The sequence below is a fragment of the Camelus ferus genome, chromosome 33, assembly GCF_009834535.1.
Source record: "Camelus ferus isolate YT-003-E chromosome 33, BCGSAC_Cfer_1.0, whole genome shotgun sequence".
NCBI classification, from domain to species: Eukaryota; Metazoa; Chordata; class Mammalia; order Artiodactyla; family Camelidae; genus Camelus; species Camelus ferus.
The window spans coordinates 3,077,509-3,103,856 of record NC_045728.1 but is presented as its reverse complement, the minus strand read 5'-3'; the positions used below and the strand labels follow the sequence as shown (position 1 = coordinate 3,103,856).

Here is a 26,348-nt window from a genome sequence, read left to right as displayed (position 1 = left end):
CATTTAGGTTGCTTCTGTGTCTTGGCTATTATAAATTGTGCTGCCATGAACATTGGGGTGCATGTGTCTTTTCGAATTAGAGTTTTCTCCAGATATATGCCCAGGAGTGGGATTGCTGGATCGTAGGGTAGCTCTATTTTTAATTTTTTAAGGAATCTGTATAGTGTTTTCCTTAGTGGCTGCACCAAATTACATTCCCACCAGCAGCGTAGGAAGGTTCCCTTTTCTCCCACACCCTCTCCAGCCTTTGTCGTTTGTGGACTTTTTAATGATGGCCACTCTGATTGGTGTGAGGTGATACCTCACTGTGGTTTTGATTTGCATTTCTCTGATAATTAGCAATGTTGAGCATATTTTCATGTGCTTATTGGCCATCTGTTTGTCTTCTTTGGAGAAATGTCTATTTAAGTCTTCTGCCCATTTTTTGGATTGTTTGTTTGCTTTTTTGTTATTGAGATGTATAAGCTGTTTGTATATTTTGGAGATTAAGTCTTTGTCAGTCACATCATTTGCAAATATTTTCTCCCATTCCGTAGGTTGTCTTTTCATTTTGTTTATGATTTCCTTTGCTATGCAAAAGCTTATAAGTTTGATTAGGTCCCATTTGTTTATTTCTGCCTTTTTTTCTATTGCCTTGGGAGACTGACCTAGGAAAACACTGCTGCAATTTATGGTTAGAGAATGTTTTGCCTGTGTTCTCTTCTAGGAGATTTATGGTGTCCAGTCTTATGTTTAAGACTTTAAATCACTTTGAGTTTATTTTTGTATATGATGTGAGGGAATGTTCTAACTTCACTGATTTACATGCGGCTGTCCAGCTTTCCCAACACCAGTTGCCGAAGAGACTGTCTTTTCTCCTTTGTATATTCTTGCCTCCTTTGTTGCAGATTAATTGACTGTAGGTGTGTGGATGTATTTCTGAGCTCTCTATTCTGTCCCATTGAGCCATATGTCTGTTTTGGGGCCAGTACCATGCTGTTTTGATTACTGCAGCTCTGTAGTATTGTCTGACCTCTGCAAGGGGTATGCCTCCAGCCTTGTTCTTTTTCCTCAGTATTGCTGTGGCAATTCTGGGTCTTACGTGGCTGCATATAAACTTTAGGATTAGTTGTTCTATTTCTGTGAAAACCTTCCTGTGTAATTTGATAGGAAGTGCATTAAATCTGTAGATTGCTTTGGGTAGTACGGCCATTTTAACTTTGCTAATTCTTACAACCCCCGAGCAAGAGCACAGGCCCTGGACCACGACCCTCCACCGCTCTGGGGAGCGACTGTGGAACCATGGGGTCCACGCAGGGTTGGGACGAGCTTCCTGTCCTGCCGGTTTCCAGGAAATGGAGCTTATTCCTCAGAACTCCTTAGGCTTTATAATAAACGCCATTAGATTGACTAAACGTGGATAAATGCTTTCCCACGCTCCTTGATTTCCTCAGTAATAGGTTTCACGATCAGCTGTTGTTTATTGAATGGCCCCGGTGGGCCGAGGCTGGAGGTGGGCTCTGTCTGAAGGAGCTCATAGCCTGGACTCCAGAGCACACAGGAAGAGCCCAGCTACTCAGGGGAGGGAATGAGAAACGACCCGGGACTCTCCAGACAGAAAGCTGTCTTCAGAGGAACGGAGCCGGGGTGGGGAAGGGAAGGGCCTTTCTTTTCGGAGGGGGTTTCCACCCCGTGCTCCCAGGCAGCAGTGCAGGGAGATGGTGGCGGAAGCGAGGGTAGCACTTTTTATGGAATCCATTACTGGGAAGACGTGGCTACCGGGTCTGATGAGACATCTGGACACATCTCAGGAATACGCCCACAGGCGACAGGGGACGGAAAGGTGGATTCCTTCGTTCGTTTGTTCCCCATGTTTGCTGACGGCCTACTGCTAAGTGGTCTGGTGAATGAGTGTCAAATGAGACCGTTCCGCAGTACTTCGGTCCCACAGCCTCGCCCCGCGTCCTGCCATTCAGCAGCAGAAAGCTCTTCGCCTGCTTCTAGAACTCAGCTCCCGCTTGTAGGATGCAAGCCTTTTAACAGAACTGGGTCTCAGTTTCCCCACTCTGCCAGTGGGCCTCCTTCATGTTAAGTTTGGCATAAAATATCACCAGGAGGTGCCCTCCTGCTCTCCACACCGACATGCCACCCGGTTCCTCGGCTTGGAACTAGCATCCTGAGGTGAGGTGCGGATCCGTGACCCCGTCTTCTGGAGCAACATCACTGTGACGTGTGTGTAAACAACTGAGCTCGTGGGTACCGTCGTCCATCGTTCCCAAACCAAAAAGCCCTCCCCGAGGGCTTCATTTCCTGGAGGGTTACGCGCTCCACTGCTCACAGACCGTCTCCCTCTTCTTCGTATTTACAGCGAGGGGGACACAGACCGCGGCTGATGGACGCCAGGAGGAAATAGACTCAGCTAAGGAACAATCAGCGGGTGCACACAGATAGTTAAGAACAAACATTGGCTTTATAAAAAAAAAAAAAAAGAAAGTCCAGAGTGGAGTGGCCCCCGTCACACTTTACAGAAAGGAGCCTCATTCCCACAGACAGGGAACCCTCACTGTGCCCCAGGCCCCCTGGGCTCGGCAGGGATTTGGAAGTCCCCAAGAAAGTTTCCTATGACCTGTGATGCACCGTTTTGGGAAGGGTGGAAGGTGTGAGGGCTCTGGGCCTCCACTGAGAGGTCACGAGGGAGGGGGCAGAGAGGCCGGGTGGCAGCAGGCGGCTGCTGCCTTCCTCTCTGCAAAGATGGTTCCTTCTGAGGCAGTAGCTGGAGTTGTCATGTGCAAAGTCCCTTCCATCCCCAGGTCCTCCAAGTCCACTTTCTAATGTCTGTCTTTTGCAATGAGGACCGAGTTCATGGCCCTCACTGTCCCCACTGCTCTGCCTTGGTGGGAAAGGATGACCAGCTAAAATAATACAAAACAATTCAAATATGCAGAGACTTGGGTTTGCTTTCTTTGGGTGAGTTTACATAAGGGAAGTTGTTATTGAAAAAGGAATTTATCCGAAGTTTCCCGAGCTCATTCCTGCCCTGGCTCTGTGTGGCCTTCTGCTGGCCCTGCTGCGGGGCTGTGAGTGTCAGCTGCTGTCCTAACCGACTTTGCCCAGAGCTCGAGGTTACAGAGCTGGCTACCCGACTTCATCGTGGTTTTCCTCCACGGTGTGAGCATCTAATGGAAACCACGGGGAGCTGGGATCAGGGTGACCTGGGGAAGGTCAGTGAAGCTCCCAGAGCCTCGCCTGTTCCCTGGCCAACCTGGGATCCACACCATCTGCCCTACCTGCATGAAAAAAGATGAGAAGGACATTGAAAAAAGCACCAGCCTTATTACTTGATCACCTTGCGATGCTGAGCAGTAAAGTCAGGAGACTCTGAAAGTCACCCCTGTGGTCTCTGACAACCAGTATGTATTTCCTTAGGTTTCCATGGCTCCTTGTGCTGTAGCCAGCCACAAAGGGAGGGAGAAAGGACTGTTCTCTCCGGCACTGACTGTACCAATTCATCAAACTAGAATAAGCCTTTATGTTCTTCTGTCTCTAAATAAAATCTGCTTTGAAGAATCTGTGAACATCCCTCTGCATGTCTGTGCCCTCTTAGCCTCTGTCCCTCCTGCAGGGAACAGCCCGTCCCCAACACATCTGAGGCCACTTTCCGCCTCCTTTCACCGGGGAGACAAGCCTCCCACCAGGGTGTGAACACAGCAGCACACAGCCCAGGCCCGGCTGGAGTCCCACCCCGGCTCCACCCCGGCAGGCCGTCTCCGAGGTGTGCCCCTTGGAAGGGAGAGTGAGGCCTGGACCCCAGCCGGGTCTGGGCAGATAGGAATTCCACCGTGGATGCCAATTTAGATTTCCTCTCTTCAAAGGGTACACACTGCGGGCACAGATAATCTCTTTGGAAGTTTAGATCAAAGAAGTAAGAGTCAAAGATAAAAGTCGTTCTGTCATGTCTGTGGTGAGAGCCAACAGAATCCCATTGTCACCGCGCGAGTTCTTTCCTCGCGTCCCAGCCATGTTCCCCCCTGCCTCTGGAACCTCCCCTCTGTTCAGTCAGTGCTCACAGGGCACCTCTGTGTGTGTCACTGGCTGGAGTAGGGGTGGCAAGCAGCAAACAAGACACCTAGGCCCTGCCCTCCTGTGACGTGAACCACTAACGAGGGTGAAACGCGTCAAGTTGCGACAGGTGTGTGCAGGCGGCTGCGAGCAGTCCTTGGGGTCTTGACCTTTCCTAGGGGTCAGGGTAGCCATCCTTGGGGAGGTGATTCTGGACGGGATTCGGGGATGGGGAAGCTACAAGGTACGCTCTGTGATGACTGAGCCCACAGGGTGCCTGACCCAGGAAGTGCTCCCTAAATATTTGTTGAAGCGATAATGGAGGAGTTAACAGAAGGGGTGGAAGAGATTCCAGGTCAAGGGAATTTCACATCTGACGGCCATGTGCCCTGCTGAGCCCCACTGAGGTCCTCATGGCTGTGCTGGGGGTGGGGAAGGAGAACCCCAGGAGCTGATGCTGGACAGGGAGGCACAGACTGGCTGTTCCTTGAACCTTGTTAAGGAGTTTGGGCTTATTCCAGGGTCACAAGGAGCCAACACAAGCTTTGAGGTGCCACGATGCTCAGACAGGTGCTGCACCCTTGCAAGGGGTCCTTGTCAAACTCTAATGCACAACTGAGCCACGCAGGCATCTTGTTAGGACGCAGACTGACTCAGTAGGTGGAGCCTGGGGTTCCTGCTGGTTCCACAACCTACACGTTGAGCAGCAAAGGCAGGAGATGCTGCATGAATGTGGGCTCTCTGGCCAGGTCACCACCTGCACCCCTCCCGGTGGAGGATGTGTGATGTTTACTTTGTTGAGGACAACTACTTCTCAGAGCTGGCATGGACCTTAATTCTGAGGCTCCTCACATAAGGCACTCCCACTTCTGAGCAGGAAAGGGAGTCTGTCCCTGGGGAAGTCACCTGCTATGGTGACCCCCGTGTAACAGCAGCAGTGGTGGGTCTGGACCCCAGGTTTCCCTGATCATCAGCTAAAAACTTATTCTATTTCACTAAATGACTCCCTTTTCCACATGGCTTTTTTCCCACCATGTCCCATCAGGATATGGGTGGAGGCCGGCTGTGCCTAGATCAGGCAGTCAGCCCATGCTGGAGAGGGTTCTGGCCACCATCCGAGTCCTGGAGGATTAACTGCAGCGCTCTCTGGCCTTGGAGCGAGGCCAGCCCAGAAGTTTTCCCAAGCCCGATTAGCCATAGCCTGAGATGTGCTCATGGTAACGCTAGCATGGTGTTTGTCTTCTCTGGATTTTAGCGAGTTCGGCTGTGTGCCCATCAGGTGATGTCCGAGTGCCCAGAGTGAACCACCAGGGCTCCAGCCCCCAGCGTTGGTCCCAGGAAGACCTGTGGTAATGGGAGGTCATGGTGGTGCTAGCGCACGGGGCTGTGGGAGATTCCTCTGCCTGGAAGTGTTCCTGACCTGTTTATCCTTGTTGCTTCAATTCCACTGGCTCATCATCTACCCTGTTTTTAAAAACCTGAGGCTGACTATTAAGCCACTAACACTGTAGTAAGTATGAGGCCATCCGCTCTTCCCCAGCTCAGGGAAGAGAAGGCCCCCGCGGTGGGGATGAGGAGCAGGAGAAAGCAGAGAGAGGAGAGGCAGGAGACACGAGAGGAAACTTGCTAACTTCACCTTCTTGTCCGGGGCCAGCTCTGACTCTGACCTCCAGATGCTTCCTATTTTTGATGGCTCCCAATCAAAGTTGGTGGTGACATAAGGAACTGGAGGGAAACCAGGCTTTCAGAGCCTGGGTGGGGTTTACAGTGGAGATATGAGTAATACCTGACACTTGCCTGTGCCTCTCTGTCCCCCAGACAGCATGAATCCCTGGAAAGCCACGTGTGCCACCTCCAGGGTGGGACAGAGGTGAGCCCAAGGTCATGGACAGAAGGTACAGGATTTCGGAACCGAAGTGAAAAATGCACTTTGGTTCTGGAATACCTATCACGGTCCCTGGAAATGACACCGAGCCACCTTCAGGGCATTGTCACATGTCTGTCTCATTTTTATCTCAACAGTTGCCCGGTCAGGAAGGCAGACGCTCTACTCAGGGCATAAAGGCGACTGAGGGACGCGTGACCCTCAGAACGCAGGATCTGAGCACCACGCTGGGCATTCTCATCCCGTGGATTCGGGGTCTGGTCCTGGAAGCTGAATTTTAGCAGTGTGTAGTGAGTAGGCAGGCTCGCCTTCGAGAAGTGCAGATGACTTCATAATCGAGTTGGGGGGTTACCCAGGCTGCTGGATTCGGCCTTTTAGGGGGTGGGAACCAGGTCCAGTTCCTATGGGCATCCTCTCAGTGCCTAGCACAGTGCACAGTGCACAATGCTTTTGCATGTATTATGTTCTTTTTGTTTGTTTGTTCTATTTTTCTTTTGTGGGGGGAGGCAATTAAGTTTATTTATTTATTTATTTTAATGGAGGTACTGGGGATTGAACCCAGGACCTCATGCACGCTAAGCATGAGCTCTACCACTGAGCTGTACCCTCCCCCCACACTCCACCATGTATTATGTTCTTAACAAATGCTGGCGGAAGTGTAATGGTCAGGGAAATGTCCATAGAAGTGCAAGGGAGCAGGGGCTCTTTAAATGAGCAAGGTTTTAGGAGGAAAGATCTGGCCTGGAAGGTAATCTAGAAGGGAGAACTATCAAAAGTTACCAGAGGGGGAAGGGGGTGGGAAGGGGTAAATCGGGAGTTGGGGATTTGCAGATATTTAACTACTATATGTAAAGCAGTAAACAACAAGCTTGTGCTGCGCAGCACAGGGAACCATATTCAGTATCTTACAGTAACCTACAATGAAAAAGAATATGCAAATGAACGTATGTGTGTCCATGTATGACTGAAACACTTCGCTGGACAGCAGAAATTGACACAACATTGTAAACTGACTATAATTCAACTTTAAAAGAAAGAAATGATAGTTTTTGCTTTTCTTTTTCACATTTCCATACCCACGATTCCTCCTGGTTCAGCCCGCCATGAGCTTCTGTCTCTAAGTGGTTGTGGGCGCAGAAGTTCTGCTGTAACAAGGAAACAGAGAAAGGGTGGGGGGCGTCTTCAGGGTCTGATTCCCAAAATAGGATTCCTGAGTTCCTAATTAGTCTTCAAAGCAGGACTTTACTGAGAGGAAAATATTTTTTTCTAAATTTCTTAAAATATGGATAGCATATCAACAGCCAGCTTTTGGGGGCGAGCCAGTGAATTTGCTCTAAGTCAGGGGTGCAGGAGTCTCAGGATCCATTTCCCAAAGGCAGTCCGCCCCTTTCCGGAGAGGAGAGAAAGCGCGACCCTTGCGTCCAGGGAGGGTGGGAAGGGGGAGGTGGCCGGAGCAGTAGGTCGGACCCGGTGTCCTGACCTGCCCGGCCAGCTGAAGCCCCAGAGGGTGACGCTGGGAGAGGAGCGGAGTGGAACACGGGGAGCACGGAGTGCTGTGCCCCCTCCTCACTGAGAGCCCCACGGGGCAGAGGGAGCCACAGCAGAAGGACAATGTAACGCAGTGGACAACGGGCATGCCTGGGTATTGCTTCTGGGTGCCCCCCAGCCCTACCGTGATGGGGAGGGAGGCAGAAACCCCTGTGTGCCCTGGGGGTGCAGGCTCAGCAGGGGGAGGATGGAGGACATGGCCGAGGCTCAAAGTGCTCAGCAGGGCACAAGAGTCCAGCTGGGCTGGTCAGGCAGGACATCTCCAGGCCCCGTCTGAGTCAAGTAAGCAGAGCAGACCCACGTGAGGCAGCAGAGGCAGCCGGATGCCCGGAGCTCAGGGAGGTCAGGATGCTGCGGGGCACCCAGAGAGCCCAGAGCCCAGAGGGGGACCTGCGGGCACCTCGATCCGCAGGCATTGCGAGGTCCCAGCCTTCCTGGACGCCCAGGCCCCATCCCGGGACAGACAAGGCTGGGGAGGGGACGCCTGAAAGACTGACCTTCCCCTGAGAGACTGAATTACCCCAGGGAGACTGTTCGGCCCAAAGGAGCCTGACACTCTCCCTTGTGCTGGGTTTGGTTTATAATAATGATTGTTGAATTCATTTGAGCCTATGGGAGTTGATGGCTTACACACAGTATCACCTTTTCTTTCTTTTCCACTAAATTCAGAACACTGAAGAGTGATGCTGAAATCAAACACAGGAGAAGCTCAAAACACCTGCTGAGTGAGCTAGAGCCTGCAGCCTAGACGCCGGTCAAACCAGGTTTCCTGGAGCTTTGCTCTGAGACCACGTGCAGGGGTGAGTCAGCTGGGGGCAGTCTGCTTTCATAGAGCAGATCTGTTTACCTCGGATCACTTGCTCCCTCCTAAAGGGCGAGACAGTCCTCTAGACTCACCCCGCAAGGTGGGCCTGGGCCGGGGCCGCGTGTGCGCAGTCCCTGGACGCCTCGCTGGGCAGACGGCAGCTGCTCTGGGGGCAGGCAGAGCCCAGAGAGATGCCCAGAGGACCCCAGGCCCTCACTCAGATCCTTATTCCCAACCCACCTGTGAGGTGTCACTCCTCCACCAAGAGAGGGGACACAGAGGAGGGGGACTTTCTCCCGCAGCACCGTCACGGGTAAGGTGTCTATTCTGTGGGCCAGGATGGTCGCCGTGAGGGAGGGGGCGTGTTAGGCACTGTCTCATAATTAAGACAACGCACTTGTTGCTAATCTGAGCAGAAATGAACATTGGGATGTACTGAGCATTCCTGTGACTCCTGTTGGGTGGAAAACTGACATTATGGTTATGTTAGGAAAGAAAATGGTCTTTATCAACGAGACACAGGAAGATGTGAGCCAAGGGGGCAGATGCGAGCGGTGTTAGAAATGCACACGGATGTGTACGTGTGGGTGGGATGTCATGACACCTTGGTTTTATTTTAAAATACTTCAGCCAAAACCCAAACCAAAACAGTGAGGGGAGGAGCAGAAACAAGGGAAGTAACTGCAAAGTACTGATAGTCGATGAACCGGGTGAGCGGCACACAGGGGTTCTTTATGCCATTCGCTTCAGTTTTCTGTATGTTTGAAATTTTCCATGACGAAATTTTATAGGAAAGGATATTGGGGAGCTTAGGGAACCTCTGAGTTGTCTGCTGAGCCAGGCTGAGAGGGGAGGACAAGGAGAAGCCCCAGGCCGTCCACGGAACAGCGTGCACACGGATGCCACCTCCGGTCCCCTTCCACCCCCACCTCCAGGAGCTGGAGGTAGTGGTCACCCCCGTCCTCCTGCAGCCAGAACAGAGCTGCTTCGGACGACTGGCTTCCAGAGAGAAGTCTAGGGCAGGAGCGGGCTTGGTGGAGCCTGGGTCCCAGCCCTCCCTGCACCGGGAAGCTGCACTTCTCTGGTGGGAGGTGGGCTCTGCCCCGTCCGGTGGGGAGCCCGCCAGTTCAGGAAAAGGATGCAGATCGTCTTGGAAGAGGATTAATCTCCGCTGCAAGGAGGACATGGTTCTCCCACCACTCTGAAGTGCGTTCCCGTCTCTGTCAGGGTTCCCTGTCGCCTCTGCAGCTGTCAGCTCTTGCGTCCTTCTTGTCATTTCACAGATATTTTCACACACGGTTTCCTGTCACTCTAACAACATTATGTGCGTCGTTTATAAGTCATTCCTACACATTCTCCACAACCACCGTGTGAGTCAGAATCACCCCCACGTTACCGATGAGAAAACTGTGGGAAAGAGATGAACTGACTTACCCAAGTTCCCGGGTTTGGAGGAGGTGACCTCAAACCTCAAGCCTGAGACTCCCTCCCCGAGACCCGCCCATGTCATTTCCACTGCGCGGCCCCCAAACTTGTAGTTGTGACTTTCGGCCAGTCTCTGAGAACTTATTCTTTATCTCAAGCTAATCAAGAGCCAAAAATTCATAGATTTTTGTCTTCCTTCGGTAACGTTTCTGAATAGCTTTTTTCCCATTCCTTTGAGGATTATCGCAGGCAAACACACAATACCAAAAAAATCTACGAGCAGTTAATGTTTCAGACAGCTGTAAACTTGATATCCCATCTCTTCTAGGCAACACAGAATCCCCGGTTCGAGTTAATTGTCCATCAGTTGGCGGCTCCCATAGGAGGCCGATGAGTGAACTGTCAGAGAATCTGGAGTATGAAATAGGTTTAAAGGAGATTTCGCCTGGAAAGCGGGTTGGTGATGCAGTTCACTGTTGAGCCCCAAATATCGAAAACCAGCCAGGGTGCTCGCCCGAGATTCCCTGCCGCCTCCCCCAGGAGTGTTTCCGCGGGGCACCTGGAAAACGCACGGAGCTCTGCAAAGTGTCAGGGAGGGGCTGCTGCTCTGGATGCAAATAACTGGCCTCAGCACATTCCAAGGGAAAAAGTGGAGAAAAAAGGATGACGCGATGTCGAAAGAAGGCACAGGCCCAGCTAGCTCTCCCCTGCTGCTTAATACAGGAAATAGTTCCCCAACTTCTCGGCTAATCCTGCGCCGATACAATGAGAAATGGCCCGTCTGGCAGCCAAGCAGTTATTAAACAAGGACAAGGAAATATTCCCGCCCATAGCAACGGAGCCAAAGATAACAGCGGGGAACAGAGGCGCTGCAGAGAGCAGGCAGATACGAAACATTCCGCCCTGGGAGCCCCCAGAGCGGCTGACGTGTGGGAAAAGCAAAGGGCCTCGCTTTGGCCCGAGAAGCCACGCTGCGGGCCGTGGACCGCAGGGCTGGGCGTCTGGCCGGGGTGCACGCGTTCTCGGCCGCGTGAGGGAGAGAGGCGGGCGGCAGAGGCACAGGCGGGCCTCAAGCGGGGCCGCATCCTCGAGGCCGTCGGAGCTGGAAGCTGGCCCGCTGACGCGGCCCGCGTGGGAGGCGGGAGACGCAGGGCCCCGCGCACGCTGTGCGGTGAGGCCGTCACGGCGCGCAGGGGGCCTCGCGCCCCGGCGACGCCGCCGCCCAACGCCCCTTTCTGACCAAGCGCCCCGTCCCCCCAGCGGTCTTCCAAGCCCTCTGCTCGGGCTGCAGGGACGGCCTCCCAGGCCGACCTCTCCCAGCAGCACCTGGAGCGCCCTCCGAGGGGAGCCGTCCTGCTCGTCCTTCGCAAAGAGCCCGGGCTCCCGCAGCGCAGCAGGGCCCAGGGCGCAGGGGCCGGGGCGGGACGAACGCAAAAGCCGTTTTCTGTAAGCTTTTCCCGCTTTAAAGGAGCTGGTTTTATTGGTCACTGCAACAAACGTGTTGGAGAGTCAGAATTTTACAGCTGGAAGGACGTCAGAGGTGACCCAACAGGCTGCTTTTCCAGAAGGGGGCAGGCTGGGAGTTGAAAGCTGTTTGTTCAAGCTGAGCCTAGACCTGTTCTCCTGGCTTCGGGGCCAGGGCTCTGTTCACAGGATCAGCCTCCCTGCGCCCCTCCTTCCCCTGGGAAATATATAAACTGAACTGTTAATTATTTTGGAGTTCTCTTAGGGAGAAAATGAAAAGCAGCCCCTGCCGTGGCGACCCGCTGCAATGTGTTAGGTCCATCGGTCCACAGCGGGGTCATCGGGGTTCCTTTAACTCATCCTGGCAATGGTTTTAAATTTTAAGAAATTAAGCCACCGCAATCCCACGTGGAGGTGAACTGTGCACCCGCTCCACCTGCTCCAGATCCACCCCCTCTCCTCCCGTGTGCAGGCGCTCCCCGCCCTCCTCTCCTCCCTCTCATCCCGCAGAGGAACTGTCCATATGTTGACAGAGCCTCGGGCTGCGAAGTGCCAAGTTACGCCAGTTGCCGTTTGCTCTGGACCTCGGGTGACTGCCCTCAGACACCTGGACTTCTCCCCGCCGCTCTCCAGAGACCGAACTGGTCTGCCCTGGCACTGCGTGCAGGTCGCATCTGGGTCTCCTGCGCACGTGCCTCTGGAGTCCGACGGCTCTCAGCTATGAGCAAGTTACATACTCTCTTTGGGCCTCAGTTTCCCCATCTGCAAAAGAGGGGTCAAAGTGGTGGCTACCTCAAGGATGATGAAGGCTAAGTGAAGATTTAATGAGACAACCCATTCAAAGGGTTTTTGAAGAGTGCTTGGCACAGAAAAATCGCTGTCATTATTTCATTGACTGTTGAACTCAAAAAATAAAAGGAAAAAAATGGGGATATTAGGTTTCTGCCAACAGCCTGACCCACTTATTTTTATGAGCATTGGCTCATCTCCAGATTTCAAGTTGTTAGGGACAATTTTACGAACTTTTAATCAGCGGCTTTCCCTCAATCTTGTGTGCATGGAAGGGGTTGGGCAGGTAAGCTGCGAACATGGCTCCCCCTCACCTAAAGGCCACCAAGCACTGAGATTTCTCCTCTCATCAGTGTCAGTGTCTAGAGTCTCTCAAACCTCCTTAAACGTAAGTTTAGCCAAGACCCCCATTAACATTTTCAAGAGGAAAACACACACACACATACACAGGTATAAAAATAATTTAGATTATTAGCAAAAGTAGTTTAGATTTCTTAGAGCATAGTCACCAATTATTGGTTGCAGAGCTTAAAAAGTACCCCATCCTTACCTTGTGGCCCTTGATATGACCTGGATAAATGACAGTCAACGACCTGTAGCCCATGGCAGGTTTGGGTTGGCCCAGCCGCTAAGTTGGGTAGGAATTCGATCCCTCCCAGAACTTTCTCCACAGCCCTTTCCCGGTGGAGGTCTGGTGTCCATCGCCGTGTTGTGGTCCTTTAAGTGAGTGGGACCCTTGGTGTCTGTCTGGGCTTTGAGCCGGCCTTTTCCCTTCACCTCTCTGCTGGAGTTTTCTGTGGCTCCAGATTCCACCTTTGCTTTTGATCCTTTCCTCTCTGCCTGTTCTATTTCTGTGCCGTTTTTGTTTGGCTGAAGCACGTCCTCCAGCCAGAAATTAACACTTGTTCTCGCCTCCTCTGAAGCTTCCGGTCTTCATCCATCATCCTGACGTGGCAGTTGGGTCTGGCCTCCTTGACAACTATCTTCCTCCAGGGTCAGCTTGCTTTCCATCTCCTCCTTTCAAACCTTGGCTTCCCTTTAGGACCACCCGTTGGGTTCTCCTTTCCTGCAATCTAAGTTGTTGTGAGCTAATATGCTGGGGCCTGATTTGCTGAACAGGAATGATTGACAACCCCTCTGCTCAATGACGGATCAAATCTTTTCTGCTTGGGTTTTTCGGCACGACCCCCTTCCTCAAATTCCCTTTGTTGACTCATTCCTCTGGAGACTTTAAAGAATCTTCTGGAATTCTGATGTAAGTTGATAGAATCGAACATATTATGCACACACTGTATTTTCCACACATAGCAGATGGAAAAAGACATCATTTCCATCTAAAGAATATGCCGTTCATACCTTGTAACTTGGCTAAACAAGAGAGGAGATGGTTTATTTACTCCTTCCATGGTTGCTGAGTGATGGATAGGAAGTGCCACGGCTGTAGGTGAGCCCACGGCCTTAGGTGAGCCCAATCAATGGCTTGCTTCCTGCCATTTGTAACCAGTTTGCTGAAAGAACAACAAGCAGCGTTTCTGATAGGGTGCATGTAGAAAGTGGTAACTGTATCGTGGCCAAGGAGATCCATACACTTGAGCCCCGGGGGGCCTGCCTTCTCCAGGCCTCACCCAGTTGCCTTGAGAGCTGAGGGCATCATCATCCCAGCACATCCTTGTACACACTGCTCAGGTACGGGAGTGGGGACGCTCTGCACGGGGTTTAACTTAATTTCGTACAGACACCACTGTCCTCCAGACCTCCTCCATCCAGTCTCCCTCCTCCAAGTCTGGAGGAACTCTCGGCAGATTCCTTCACTTTCCCAGGTACTTTCAGACAGAGTCTCATTTTCCATCTAATTTAAATCCAAACGTAATCTTGTATCCAGTTTGAAGCTTCTCCCCTTGCCCCCAGCTGGCTCAGAGACCTGGAGCCAGCAGCTGGGCTGTCTTTCTCTCCTGCTCCACCTTTCCCTCCAGTGTGCCTCTTGAGTTTGGGCGGAGGGGAGGGAAGGGATGAGGGCGGTGTTGGCTGGTGCTGTTGATACTTGGGCTTGGTGCCTGCCTGTGGCAGACACCCCAGTGCTGACACTGCTGGGGCAGCAGCAGACCCCACACACCCCACACACCCTTTCTGCTGGAGTCGCCTCACCCTGGAAGGCAGCCTTCCTTTAGCTTGAGCCCTGATGCCTCAGAGCTCACCGCTCAGCCAAAGGGGAGACTCAGCCATGTTGCATCACCATTGGTGGAAACGCAGCTGCTCCCCCAGCAATTCTGGCCTCTTGTCCTTCCATCACAGGAGGCACCAGCCCACCTTCCACCTTTTTTGCCTTTTCCCATGAGGAGGAGACACCAGTCTTTGGATCCAGGGACAGAGAACAAATTCTTCCAAAATCAGTCCAGGCTTCCCGCCGGTCCCCGGTAGCACCGAGACTGCATGTCTCCATTCTCAAAGCCCCTCAGCTGACCAGCAGCCCGTCCCACCCATGGGTCGGGAGAAAGAGGAGAAAATGCATATGGCGGCAGATTGCTGATAACACTCAGTGTGAGTTTATTGTTTTTTTTTAGTTTTAAGAATTAAACCAAACTTTTATTTATTTATTTTTGTGACCTATCAACACTACTTACTGGCAGGCTGAAGTTAACACTCACTGATGTCTGTCCCTGAAGAAACTGCCTTGCTGCTTCTGACATCACGGCCCACGTCTGTTCTGAATCCAGTGCAGCTCTTTGTGATGTTTCAGCAGTACCGAAGCCTTCACGTGAACCTGTCTCAGGGTCCAGGTTGCGCTTGTTACTACTGCATGTGCCCTGGATGCTGTAGCCTGTCTTTTAACACATCATCAGAGTCCCTCAAGGTTCTCAAATGATTGCATTTCAAATGCGAGAATTGTAATACCTTCCAGGAAAATGTAGATGTTTTTCTTAGACATACTCAGCAAATCCCATGCAACATATTGAATGATCTGCATGAAAATGTTTGGGCGGTACGTTTCCTCAGAAGGCAAGCTGCCACATTCCTTACCTATGAGTAATGATTTCTAGGTGGTACAGAGAAGTAGTGCCCAGCCTGTCATGCCCTGATGCCAAGTTCCCTCCAGTTGGTGTTGCCCTCACAGCTGCTAGTAATGTGTGGAGGGGCACCCACTATCACCACAGCAGAACTGGGGCCAGAATCCAGGCCCACAGAGGAGAGGCAGTTTCACACTCTCCTTGGACCTCCTGCAGTGGGACTATTTTGCAAATGGTACAGAACTAGTCATTCAGTATATACAGAGATGGGGAAAATATACAGCAAAAAATAAAAACAAACAGAACAACAAAAAGTCAAAGGAAAAATAACTGGGAGCAAATCCTTTGGCCATAAGTTGTAATGTTGGTGTTGTCAGAGAGGAATGTCCTACAAGAAGTAGTTAAAGCATTTAGAACATCATATAAATGGAATTATGCAGTATGTAGCCTTTGGAGATTGGCTTCTTTTGCTCAGCATAACGTCTTTGAGATTTATTTGAGTTATTGCATATATGTATATAGTTTATTCCTTCTTATTTCTGAGAATAACAATGTGATTCACAATATTAACAAGCAGAAAAAATACCTTTTGGTCATCTCTGAACAATATGTAGAAAATTACATGAAAAGTCCAACATTTGTTCCTGATTTTTTTTAAGGTTATAAAGCATATTCTATTTCTTTTTTTTATAACTTTTATTTTTTTGAAATTTTTTTTAACATTTTTTATTCAGTTATAATCATTTTACAATGTTGTGTCAAATTCCAGTGTAGAGCACAATTTTTCAGTTATACATGAACATATATATATTCATTGTCACATTTTTTTCTCTGCCACCTACCATAAGATCTTTTATATATTTCCCTGTGCTATACAGTATAATCTTATTTATCTATTCTACATTTTGAAATCCCAGTCTGTCCCTTCCCACCCCCCCCACCCCCTTGGCAACCACAAGTTTGTATTCTATGTCTATGAGTCTGTTTCTGTTTTGTATTTATTTATTTATTTATTTTTAGATTCCACATATGAGCGATCTCATATGGTATTTTTCTTTCTCTTTCTGGCTTACTTCACTTAGAATGACATTCTCCAGGAGCATCCATGTTGCTGCAAATGGCATTATGTTGTCTGTTTTTATGGCTGAATACTATTCCATTGTATAAATATACCACATCTTCTTTAACCAGTCATCTGTTGATGGACATTTAGGCTGTTTCCATGTCTTGGCTATTGTAAATAGTGCTACTATGAACATTGGGGTGCAGGTGTCATCCTGAAGTAGGGTTCCTTCTGGATATATGCCCAGGAGTGGGATTCCTGGGTCATATGGTAAGTCTATTCCTAGTCTTTTGAGGAATCTCCATACTGTTTTCCACAGTGGCTGTAGCAAACTGCATTCCCACCAGCAGTGTGGGAAGGTTCCCCTTTCTCCACAGCCTCTCCAGCATTTGTCATTTGTGGACTTTTGAATGATGGCCAATCTGACTGGTGTGAGGTGACACCTCATTGTAGTTTTGATTTGCATTTCTCTGATAATTAGTGATATTGAACATTTTTTCGTGTGCCTATTGATCACTTGTATTTCTTCCTTGGAGAACTGCTTGTTTAGGTCTTCTGCCCATTTTTGGATTGGGTTGTTTGTTTTTTTCTTATTAAGTAGTATGGGCTGCTTATATATTCTGGAGATCAAGCCTTTGTCAGTTTCATTTGCAAAACTTTTCTCCCATTGTGTAGGTTGTCTTTTTGTTTTACTTATGGTTTCCTTTGCTGTGCAGAAGCTTGTAAGTTTAATTAGGTCCCATTTGTTTATTCTTGCTTTTATTTCTATTGCTTGGGTAGACTGCCCTAAGAGAACATTTCTGAGATGTATGTCAGATAATGTTTTGCCTATATTTTCTTCTAGGAGGTTTATTGTATCTTGTCTTATGTTTAAGTCTTTGATCCATTTTGAGTTTATTTTTGTGTATGGTGTAAGGGAGTGTTCTAGCTTCATTGCTTTACATGCTGCTGTCCAGTTTTCCCAACACCATTTGCTGAGGAGACTGTCTTTATTTCATTGTATATTCTTGCTTCCTTTGTTGAAGATTAGTTGACCAAAAGTTTGTGGGTTCATTTCTGGGCTCTCTATTCTGTTCCATTGGTCTACTGAAGAAAAATAAAGAGGCTGGAGGAATAACTCTCCCAGACTTCAGACAATACCACAGAGCTACAGTAATCAAAATAGCATGGTATTGGTACAAAAACAGACATTTGTTCCTGATTTAAAAGTCCCAGCTAGAACTATAAATAATAAACCAGAAATAAAAGGGAACTTCCTCAACCTGAGAAAGGGTTATCTACAAAAACCCTGCAGCTGACATAATTCCTATTGCTGAAAACCTCTATGTTTCCCCCTAAGATCGGCAATAAGGAAAGAACGTCTGATCTCACTATTTAACATTGTACTAAAGTTCTAGCCAATGCATAACATAAGAAAAAATTAAAAGACATTCAGATTGGAAAGGAAGAAGAAGTCAATTTATCTTTAATCATAGATGACAAGATCATGTACATAGAAAGTCATAAAGAATTTACAAAGTGTTGCTAGAACCAACAAGTGAGTTAAGCAAGAACACAAGGCTAATGTGCAAAAGAATTAATTATATATCCATAGTCTAGCAATAAACAATCAGATATTGACATTGAAGAAACAACAGCATTTACAATAGCATCAAAAATATGAAATACTGGGGAGGATATAGCTCAAGTGGTAGAGCATATGCTTAGCATGCAGGAGGTCCTGGGTTCAATCCCCAGTGTCTCCTCTAAGAATAAATTAAGAATAAATAAGTAAACCTAATTACCTCCCCCTACCAAAAAAAAAAAAAAAAGTAAAAATATGAAATACTTCAAAATAATAAAAGATGTAGGAATCCTGTACACTGGAACTACAGAACATTGCTGTGAGAAAGTAAAGAAGAATTTTTTTAAAAAAGAAGAGATATACTATGTTCATGAATCAAAAATTCAAACTTTTTGAAAAAATTCGAACTTTTAAAGATGTCAGTTCTTCCTCCTTTGATCTATAGAGTCAATGTAATCCATTGAAAATCCTAGTAGCCTTGTTTAGAAATTGACAAGCTAATTCTAAAGTTTATGGAAATGTCAAAGACCTAAAATTGCCTTTGAAAAAGAAAAAGCAAAGTTTAGGACTTATACTGCATGAAGTCAAGACTTGTTATAAAGCCACAGTAATCAACACAGTGTAGTGTTGGCATGAAGATAGAAATTTAGATTAATGGAACAGAAAGGAGGGTTCAGAAATGGTTCTATGAGTACATTTCCAACTGATATTTGACAAAAGGGCCAGGGTATTTCAATGGTGAAAAGTTAATCTTTTCAACCAATGGTGCTGAAATAGTCATCTGTGGTGGACAAAATTCTAAAACTGTCTCCCCCAGATGCAGCATCTAATTATTCAAACAGCAACGTGAGTTATGTTAGAAGGAAGTATGGTCTTGTTATTGTCTTCATTTGGAGACTAATCATGCTTTGAAGAGATGTGTGAGTGTCAAGGTGACAAGGGGCGGACTTGTGATGGTTCATGTTATGTGTCCACTTGGCTGGGCCGTGGTGCTCAAATGTCTGGTCAAACATTACGCTGGATGTTTCTGTGGGTGTGTTTTGGGATGAGATTTGCATTTGAATTAGTGGGCTCTCAGTAGAAACGGTTGTCCTTCATAATGTGGATGGATCTCATCCTATTAGTTGAAGTCCTGATGTTTTGGACTGAATGCTTGCGTCCTCCCCAAAATATACATATGGAGGCCCTAGCTTCCAATGTGATGGTCCTAGAGGTGGGGCCGTTGGTAGGTAATTAGATTTGGATTATCCCGTGATGAGATTTAGAAGAGGAGAAAGAGACATGAGAGTTTTCTTTCTTCCATAAATGAGGATCAAGCAAGTATATAGTCATCTACAAGCCAGGAAGAGGGCCTTCCCCTGGAGCCCCACCATGCTAGCACCTCAGACTTCTAGCCTCCAGAACCGTGAGAAATAAAGATTCATTTTTTAAGGCACCCCCATCTATAGTATTTTATTATAGCAGCAGAGCAGACTAGGACACCCAACTAGAACAAAAGACTGACTTTCCTGAGCAACAAGGAATTCTGACGGCAGATGGCCTCTGGACTTGAACTACAGCATCGGCTCTTGGGTGGGTCTCCAGCCTGCCAACCTACCCTGAAGATATTGGACTTGCCAACCTCCATAATCATGTGTGCCAACTCCTTAAAATAAATCTCTCTGTATATACACATCCTATTGACTCTGCGTCTCTGGAGAGCTCTGACTAATGCAATCACTTTGGAGAACAGTTGTGGTGCTTTCTTAGAAAGTTAAACACCCAACTTTCACATGACTCAGGCGATCCATTTACCTAAGAGAAATAAAGCATGTGTTCACACAAGGACTTGTACATGGAGGCTGAGAGCATCTTTATTTCTAATAGCTCCAAAACGGGACACTTCAAAATGTTCCTCAATAGCTGAATTAATAAACTGTGGTATATCCATATAATGGAGTCACACTTAGCAATAAGGAAGAAATATTGATATACACAACATGATAAATCTCCAGTAATTGTGCTGAGTTAAAGAAGCTAGTAAAAAACAGTATTTACTGTATGATTTCTTTTATTAAAAACTCTAGAAAATGCAAACTTATCTTTGGGTCAGAAAGTAGTTCAGTGGTTGCCTGGAGAGGGGAGTGAGGATGGAATTTCTAAAGGAGAATGAGGAAGCTTTTGGAAGTGATGGATATGTTCATTATCTTGATTGTGGCAATGATTTCAACAAGCATTTGTCAAGGGTTGCTGTCCATCAGCCAGATAAGATGAGAATCAGCAAAAATGGATCAAGGTGAAAGGAAGGATAAGAGAATGGGGATAAGGAAGGGATGGAGGCAAGGAAGGATGGAGGCAAGGAAAGAGAGAAGGAAGGAAGGAAGGAAGGAGTTAGCCAGATCACATCCTCAAGGATTTTAAATAATAATTTAAACATAAGAAAGTGCACTTCTGGTAGAAACATAAGAAAGTGCACTTCTGATAGGGCTAGGGGCAGTGGGCAGAGATACACAGTCTGAAGGCCCAGGGTCTAGGTGGATGTGGCTGACTGGGGACTGGCTGGTTGTGGATCTCAGTTTCCTACACGCTTGCACAGCAGGTCATCTCCTTCAGGGTCCATGTCTGAAGGGCAGTTGGGGAAATTCACTCTAATCATGTGCAGAGTCAGGAATGACCTCGAACACTGGAAGATGATGGAGAAAGTGGGAGGCTACACGGGGCGTTGGGTCAGTCTTCCTTGGAATGTCCTTGGAAACGCTGAATGATACCTTAGGAGGAAAACTTTGTGGACACTGAGATCACAGAATAATGACCACGCCGTCCAGATGCCTACCCACAATGGGTAATCCCAGTGACCTGAGGAGAAATGACTCACATTGGGACAACACAGAGAGAACATCTCAGTTACAGCATTTTATGACTATGACCACTTATAAATGTATTTAACTTATTGGAAATAGAACAGTATGGCTCCCCAAAAGGTAATTGTTTGCTTTCAAAAACATGAATTTGCTTTTTTTCCCCTCAAGATGCCGAAGAGATACATTCTGAGTCATGGACTTAAGGCAGGATGTTGTGGACTAAATGTGTGTTGAGGCCCTACCTTCCAATTTAGAGGTAGGGTCTTAGGGAGGTAATTAGGTCACGGGGTGGGGCCCTCGTGCTGGGATTAGTGCCCTTATAAGAGCCAAGGAGAGAGTTCTCCCCAGGAGCCGAATCCGTCTGCTCCTTGATCCAGGACTTCCAGCCTCCAGAATTGTGAGCGATAAGTGTCTGCTATTTAAGTCCCCACTCCACCCCGCCGATGACATGTCGTTCTTGCAGCCCAGCAGACTAAGACATAGGCCTGCTGCAATTAATTCATTAACAATGCAACTGGAATCTCTGTAAACATCACAGCTCAACCCGGCTGCCCAGGAGACAGAATGACAGGAGATAAGTGTTCTAGCTCTGACTCTCCAGCTAACGTGTGACTTCAGGCGAGGCTTCACTCTTGTGACTAAGTGTACTCAGCTGTAAAATGCAGGGTTACATTTCCATGCCTTGGCCCCTCTGGTTCCTAGGGAATGGTCAGACTTCCCTTCTTTTCGTTGTTGGTTGAGTTGCCGTGAGCTCTATTTCTTCTCAGCCTAAAGAGGGGACAGAGAGACAGGACAGCTCCAGGTCTCTGTTTCCAGAGAGTTCTCACCTATCTGCACGTCTTATGTGATTTCTTCCCTTGAGGAACAAATTTTCCTGATGTCGCGGCTGATTGAAACAGCCTGGGCGTTGGAGCAGTAACTGAGTGATTAACGTGTGACGCGCCCTAGGGTGAGTTCAGCTGCCAGATGACTAGTTTTCAGTTCTTGAAGTGCTACCCTATTAGGGCTCGTTCAGCAACACCTGTCACCTCCGCTGCGATTTAGAGCTGTCTGTGGAGAGGTGTGCCAGAAACAGGTGTTGAGGCCTCCCCTGTCGTCACAGGTAGGTGGGCAAGGCCAGCTAGGCAGTGCCAGGTCACTTGTGTGTGTGTGGTGATTCCAGCTCCCCTTCGAACAGCTGTCCAGGGGAAGGAGAGATGGACACTAGAGGGGTCTGGCTGTCTGGGTGAGTGGAGGAAGGTGGGGCGTTTCATGGAATTTCACAGTCCCCTTGGCAGGCATGCCCAGAGCCATCAGGCTGATCTCATCCATCTTGATGTTATTTCTCTCAACAAGCAATAACCTCAGCTTTCCGTGGCTTGCGGTTTCTGTGAGCTGGGAATGAATTCCTTGACTCTGAGTGAAGGTGTCCAACTGGAAACAGAAAAAAAAAAATTTAGTCCACAAAGGCATTTTGTCATCAGGGAGTGCCCCAAATTTGGAAGAGTCCGATGGTTAAAGGTCATTTTGGAAACCAGCATGGAGCCAGAGGCGTGATTAGTTAGCTACTCAGGCATTCTCGTAAGCAACATTTATTAAGCATTTGCTGTGTACTGGGCCCTTTGCTAGGTATGTCAGATACCGGATGAACAAATACGGTTCTTCTTTTCAAGAGAGTCACGTGCTAGCAAGAGAGGTGAAAGCATGAACTGTCAGATTTAATCACATGAAATTGCAGACATTTGACCACTTTGGCCTATTAAAAACCAGCAATTTCTAGGAGTTTGGGGTTAACAGATAGACACTACTATATATAAAATAGATAAACAACAAGGACCTACTGTAGAGCACAAGGAACTATATTCAATTTCTTGTAATAAGGGAAAAGAATCTGAAAATATATGTGTGTGTGTGTGTATATATAACTGAATCGCTTTGCTGTACACCTGAAACTAACACTGTAAATCAAATGCATTTCAATAAAAAATAAAAGTAAAAAGAACCCCAGCGGTGTCATATGGTTCAATCACATGCTATCATGTCTTGTGTATAACATGCTATGGGCACAGAGAGGAGGGCGTGATTAATTAAAATACTTGATCATGGTCAAAAAGCTTTACTGAGGAGATAACATTTAACCTTGGCCTGAAAGGGGAATAAGATTTTGACAACTTTGCACAAGGTGAGGAGATGCTGTGAAAGCTTACCAAGCCTCTGCCACGTGCAGGATGGTGTCGCGTGCGGGGGAGACGGTGTTCCGCCTGCTCGGCTGAGAGTCTGTCTTCCTGAGATTTACATTCCTAAGAGGGCGGCAGATCCTAAGAATAAACACCCAATTAATTATTCAGCTTCAGTTCTGATGGGTGCTAGGAAGAAGCGAGTGTGCTGGGAGAGAGAGTAATGGGGGTCTGGCCCGCCCTGTGTGCCCCGAGGTAAGACAGGATGGGCCACGGGAGCTGTGGGCGGAGGGGAGCGTTCCGGACAGAAGACTCGCACATGCGAGGGCCCCCAGCAGCCAAGGCAGCAGCGTGTCACTCCCCTTAGATTTTAACGCCCCAAAGAGTCTGCTTCTCTCTGATAAGGTCCATTTCAGGGTCTCTGGGACTTGGTCATTACACAGTGGGAGATCTGGGCTGTGAGGTTAGGGTGACTGGGGTGGAGGTGTTTAAGCTAGGTGCCATCTGCGTGGAAGAAAAATTAATTACTAAAATAAAAATTGAATGAAAATAAAAGCAAAGCCAATAAGGAGATTGATTTATTTTTTTCCCCAATTGTTCTAGAGTTTTCAGCCTCCTCTTCGGATTCCTGCTGCTTCTCCTCGGGCCTGAGAAGAAGGAGGTTATGACTTGCTGGGAGGTTTCACCTGAAAGCGTGTCGGGGTGGCCCACCGGCGCGGGGCACCGGCAGCTTCCAGCACCTCCCGTGTGGACACGTGTGACCCGTCCGGAAGGCTCAGCCCCTGCCACAGGCTTAACCAAGGACTCCAGACGGATGGAGAGCCCCAGGGTCCGACCACCGCGGACACAGCCGGGACTGGCCTGGGCTGCTGGCCGAGGTGAGGGCAGGGGCGGGGAGGTGAGTACTGGAGGTGGGAGCTGTGGCCACCTGAGAGTCCCTGTGCAACTTCCCCCCCTTCTTCACTTCGTCTCCTTCACGCTGGGCATCGTTGTCCATTCAAACACTCCTTGGAGCCTCTCTCTGCAGCATAATTCTGTACATGTAATGAACTTTTCTTCATTTAAGTAAATAAATGTTTGAAAAAAACCCACATTTACACTTATGAATACAACGTTTTAAAATGGAGGCTGTTGTTTAAGCTTGTGCTGTCATAGATGTTGGTCAAAATTTCTCATCTGCAGCTTTAGCCCCTGGTGGACGTCATCAGGCACCCTGCCCAGGGGCAGAGCCACCTCAGACCGATTAGCCAGGTCAGACTGCTCCTGCCAGAAAAAGCCTGCCTTCACTGTGAGCCCTGGATCGGGCTTCCAGGCCTCTTGTGACAGCGTCTCAGGTCAGAGCCCTGACTCTCATGTCGGCATAAGTAGCCTTCGTCCGACCTTGTCGCCTGGTCAGTGAGACGTCTCCACCTCTGGCATTTCCTGAGGACATGTCGCTCTGACCTGGTCGAGGGCGCCCCGGAAGGAGAAGTGGGTTCTAGAACCACCTCTGTGCGGGGACCCTGGGTGGTTTCCCCCTGGTGAGCGACAGGATGGGTGAGGGGTATGCTGGTTCTTTAATAAAAGGGGGAGAAGAAAGGCTGGGTATGTTCTTAGGCAGAAAAAAAAAAGCACAAATTTAAGTTGAGCATCTGAAAATTAATTTCCTTAAAACTGTCGATGCCTGAATAGCCCCAAACATGTTCATGTTCCCCGTTTTAAGAATACTGATTGAAAAGCAACTCTATTGGCAAACTTGCCCCTAGAGCCCTCAATTCATGCCGTGTTTAGAACGCAGCCGCTCATCTCGCCCCCAAGTTCACTGAACCCATGTCTCCATCTAGAAGAGCATCTGCTTGGAGGAGGGTGAGCGTCTGAGGTGAAGCCACCCCACACCCCCCGGCTGCAGGCTCCTGAACCCCGCACGCAGACCGATGGACCGGCCTTGGGGAAGTCCTGTCGGGGAGCAGGTAAGGTTAACTGAGCCTCTGAGTCTCCATGGCAACAAAACAAACGGTGTGTTTTATGGAGTCAGTTTTGCTACGGCTGAAAGAATTTCAACCTGCCCAACGCTGATTTTATAGGTCTAGAAACCAAAGCCAGAGAGATGGTGTGTGTCAGGGGGTCGACGTTCCCCAAACCTGATCTTTAGGAAGTAGCGGAACTGGGCGATTCCCCAAACCAGGGCCCCTGGGGTGAACGGAGGGCCGGCTGGCATCATAAAGACACAGTGAATGGGTTCACTGACCGTATCCTTGCACATTTTCCTCTCTGCTCTGGGGTCTCTTGGGAAAGCTGTGATTTCTTCATCTCTGAAGCCGGATGGTCACCGGCCTCCCTGGAATTTTCAGAGGAATCACCGCTAGAGATGACTGGAAGGTATTTTTGGCTATGACCTTCCCCAAAATCAGTATTTCAGAATCTCTGTCACCTCCCAAGTGGCGACTGGGTCCCCAGGATTTGTACTGGACTTGGGCTGGGCAGGATGAAACGAGTGCTTCAGATTGCAGGTGCTTCCAGCAGAGTTTCTTTGAAAACTTGAGCAAAGTTGGCCTCATCTCTGGGGCTTTCCTCACTTAATTCAGACTTGATGGCTTGTTCCCCACTTTGCACCTGCTGGAAATTCCAGAGGAGCAACAACAGCCCAGCCATGAGCAACCCCCAATTAAAGAGCCCGGTCAGCTGCACTCGACTCAGGTGCGGGACGGCCTTCCACGATTCTGGGGGAAGGCAACCCAAATACCTGTGCTGACCGGGGCTCCAGAGACTCGGGGAAGCATGGTCCCGGAGCCTTTTGCTTGGACTTCATCAGCGCACGACCCCGCTGTCTGAAATGACCTTGAGATGCGTTTGCAGACGTCAGCGTAATGACACATCCTAAGCTTAGTCTGTGGGGTGTGCAGATGGATCAAATCTCTAGAGCTGGAGAAAAGCAGAGAAATGAATTATTGGTGAATTTAGGAAGAATACAGAGCTCATCAGTGTAATCAGAAAGCATTTTAGCACCCAAATTAGCCATCTCATTTCCTGAATCCATTGGGTAATGACTTCTCTTCATTTTAGAAGTGCCTGTAATAAACCCTTTAAAAATAAATTCAAGTAACTTTGCAGAAATATAAGAATCCAAATGGATATGAAACTTAATTATTTAGAGTCTAAAAATATTAGAAAGAGTAGGGCTGCTAGAAATGGAGATAATATATATACCACATAGGATTTTGGTGCAGAGGAAATGTTGCAATGACCATGAAGCGTTAGACACGGCTCTGATTTTGTCGAATTCAGCCTGTCATTTTATAGACAGAGGACCTGAGGCCTGGAGAAGCTGCCTTGTCTGCAGTCAGAGCCCTGAGCTGACACCCAACATAGAATCCTTTCCACCTCACGTGCCCCCAGCGCCCAGCAAGTGTAAATCGGCACGTTTTGGCTCAACTCCTTACGCCCTAGACGGCGCTGAGGGAGGTGAGATTTCTCAGACTCCTGGTGCGTCTGTCACAGAAGTTGCTTGAGGGTTTGATTTCCTCCGCACCTTCTGCCTTTGTGTTGGTGAGAAGCTGCCTTCACACCAGCCAGGGGCCTGACTGGAGAAGGAGCTGGCTTAGGGGTATGCGACGTGCTTGACACACGTGTCAGGGTCCTTCTGGAAGGAGAATTGGGAAGAAGGCCTTATAAGAGGTGATGCTTTAAAAAAAATGTGGAGCCTTCTCTCTTTTACCCCAACTTTCCAGAAACTTTGCCTACAATGGATATTTATTTTGGCCTTTCTCAGAATCATTGATGCCTGTTT

General features: G+C 48.6%; 1 long non-coding RNA gene across 7 annotated transcripts in view; it reads left to right on the top strand.

Annotated features, from left to right (window-relative positions):
• LOC116661145 overlaps positions 1–26,348 on the top strand; it is a 225,036-nt gene that overhangs the window by 186,601 nt on the left and 12,087 nt on the right. For 6 of the 7 annotated variants that reach the window (XR_004316913.1, XR_004316910.1, XR_004316908.1 and 3 more), the window contains 4 exons: positions 8,141–8,271; positions 23,186–23,460; positions 23,765–24,052; positions 24,406–24,531. This is a non-coding gene — a long non-coding RNA (uncharacterized LOC116661145). The remainder of the gene's footprint in view (positions 1–8,140; positions 8,272–23,185; positions 23,461–23,764; positions 24,053–24,405; positions 24,532–26,348) is intronic. The other variant, XR_004316911.1, reaches the window with a different exon arrangement.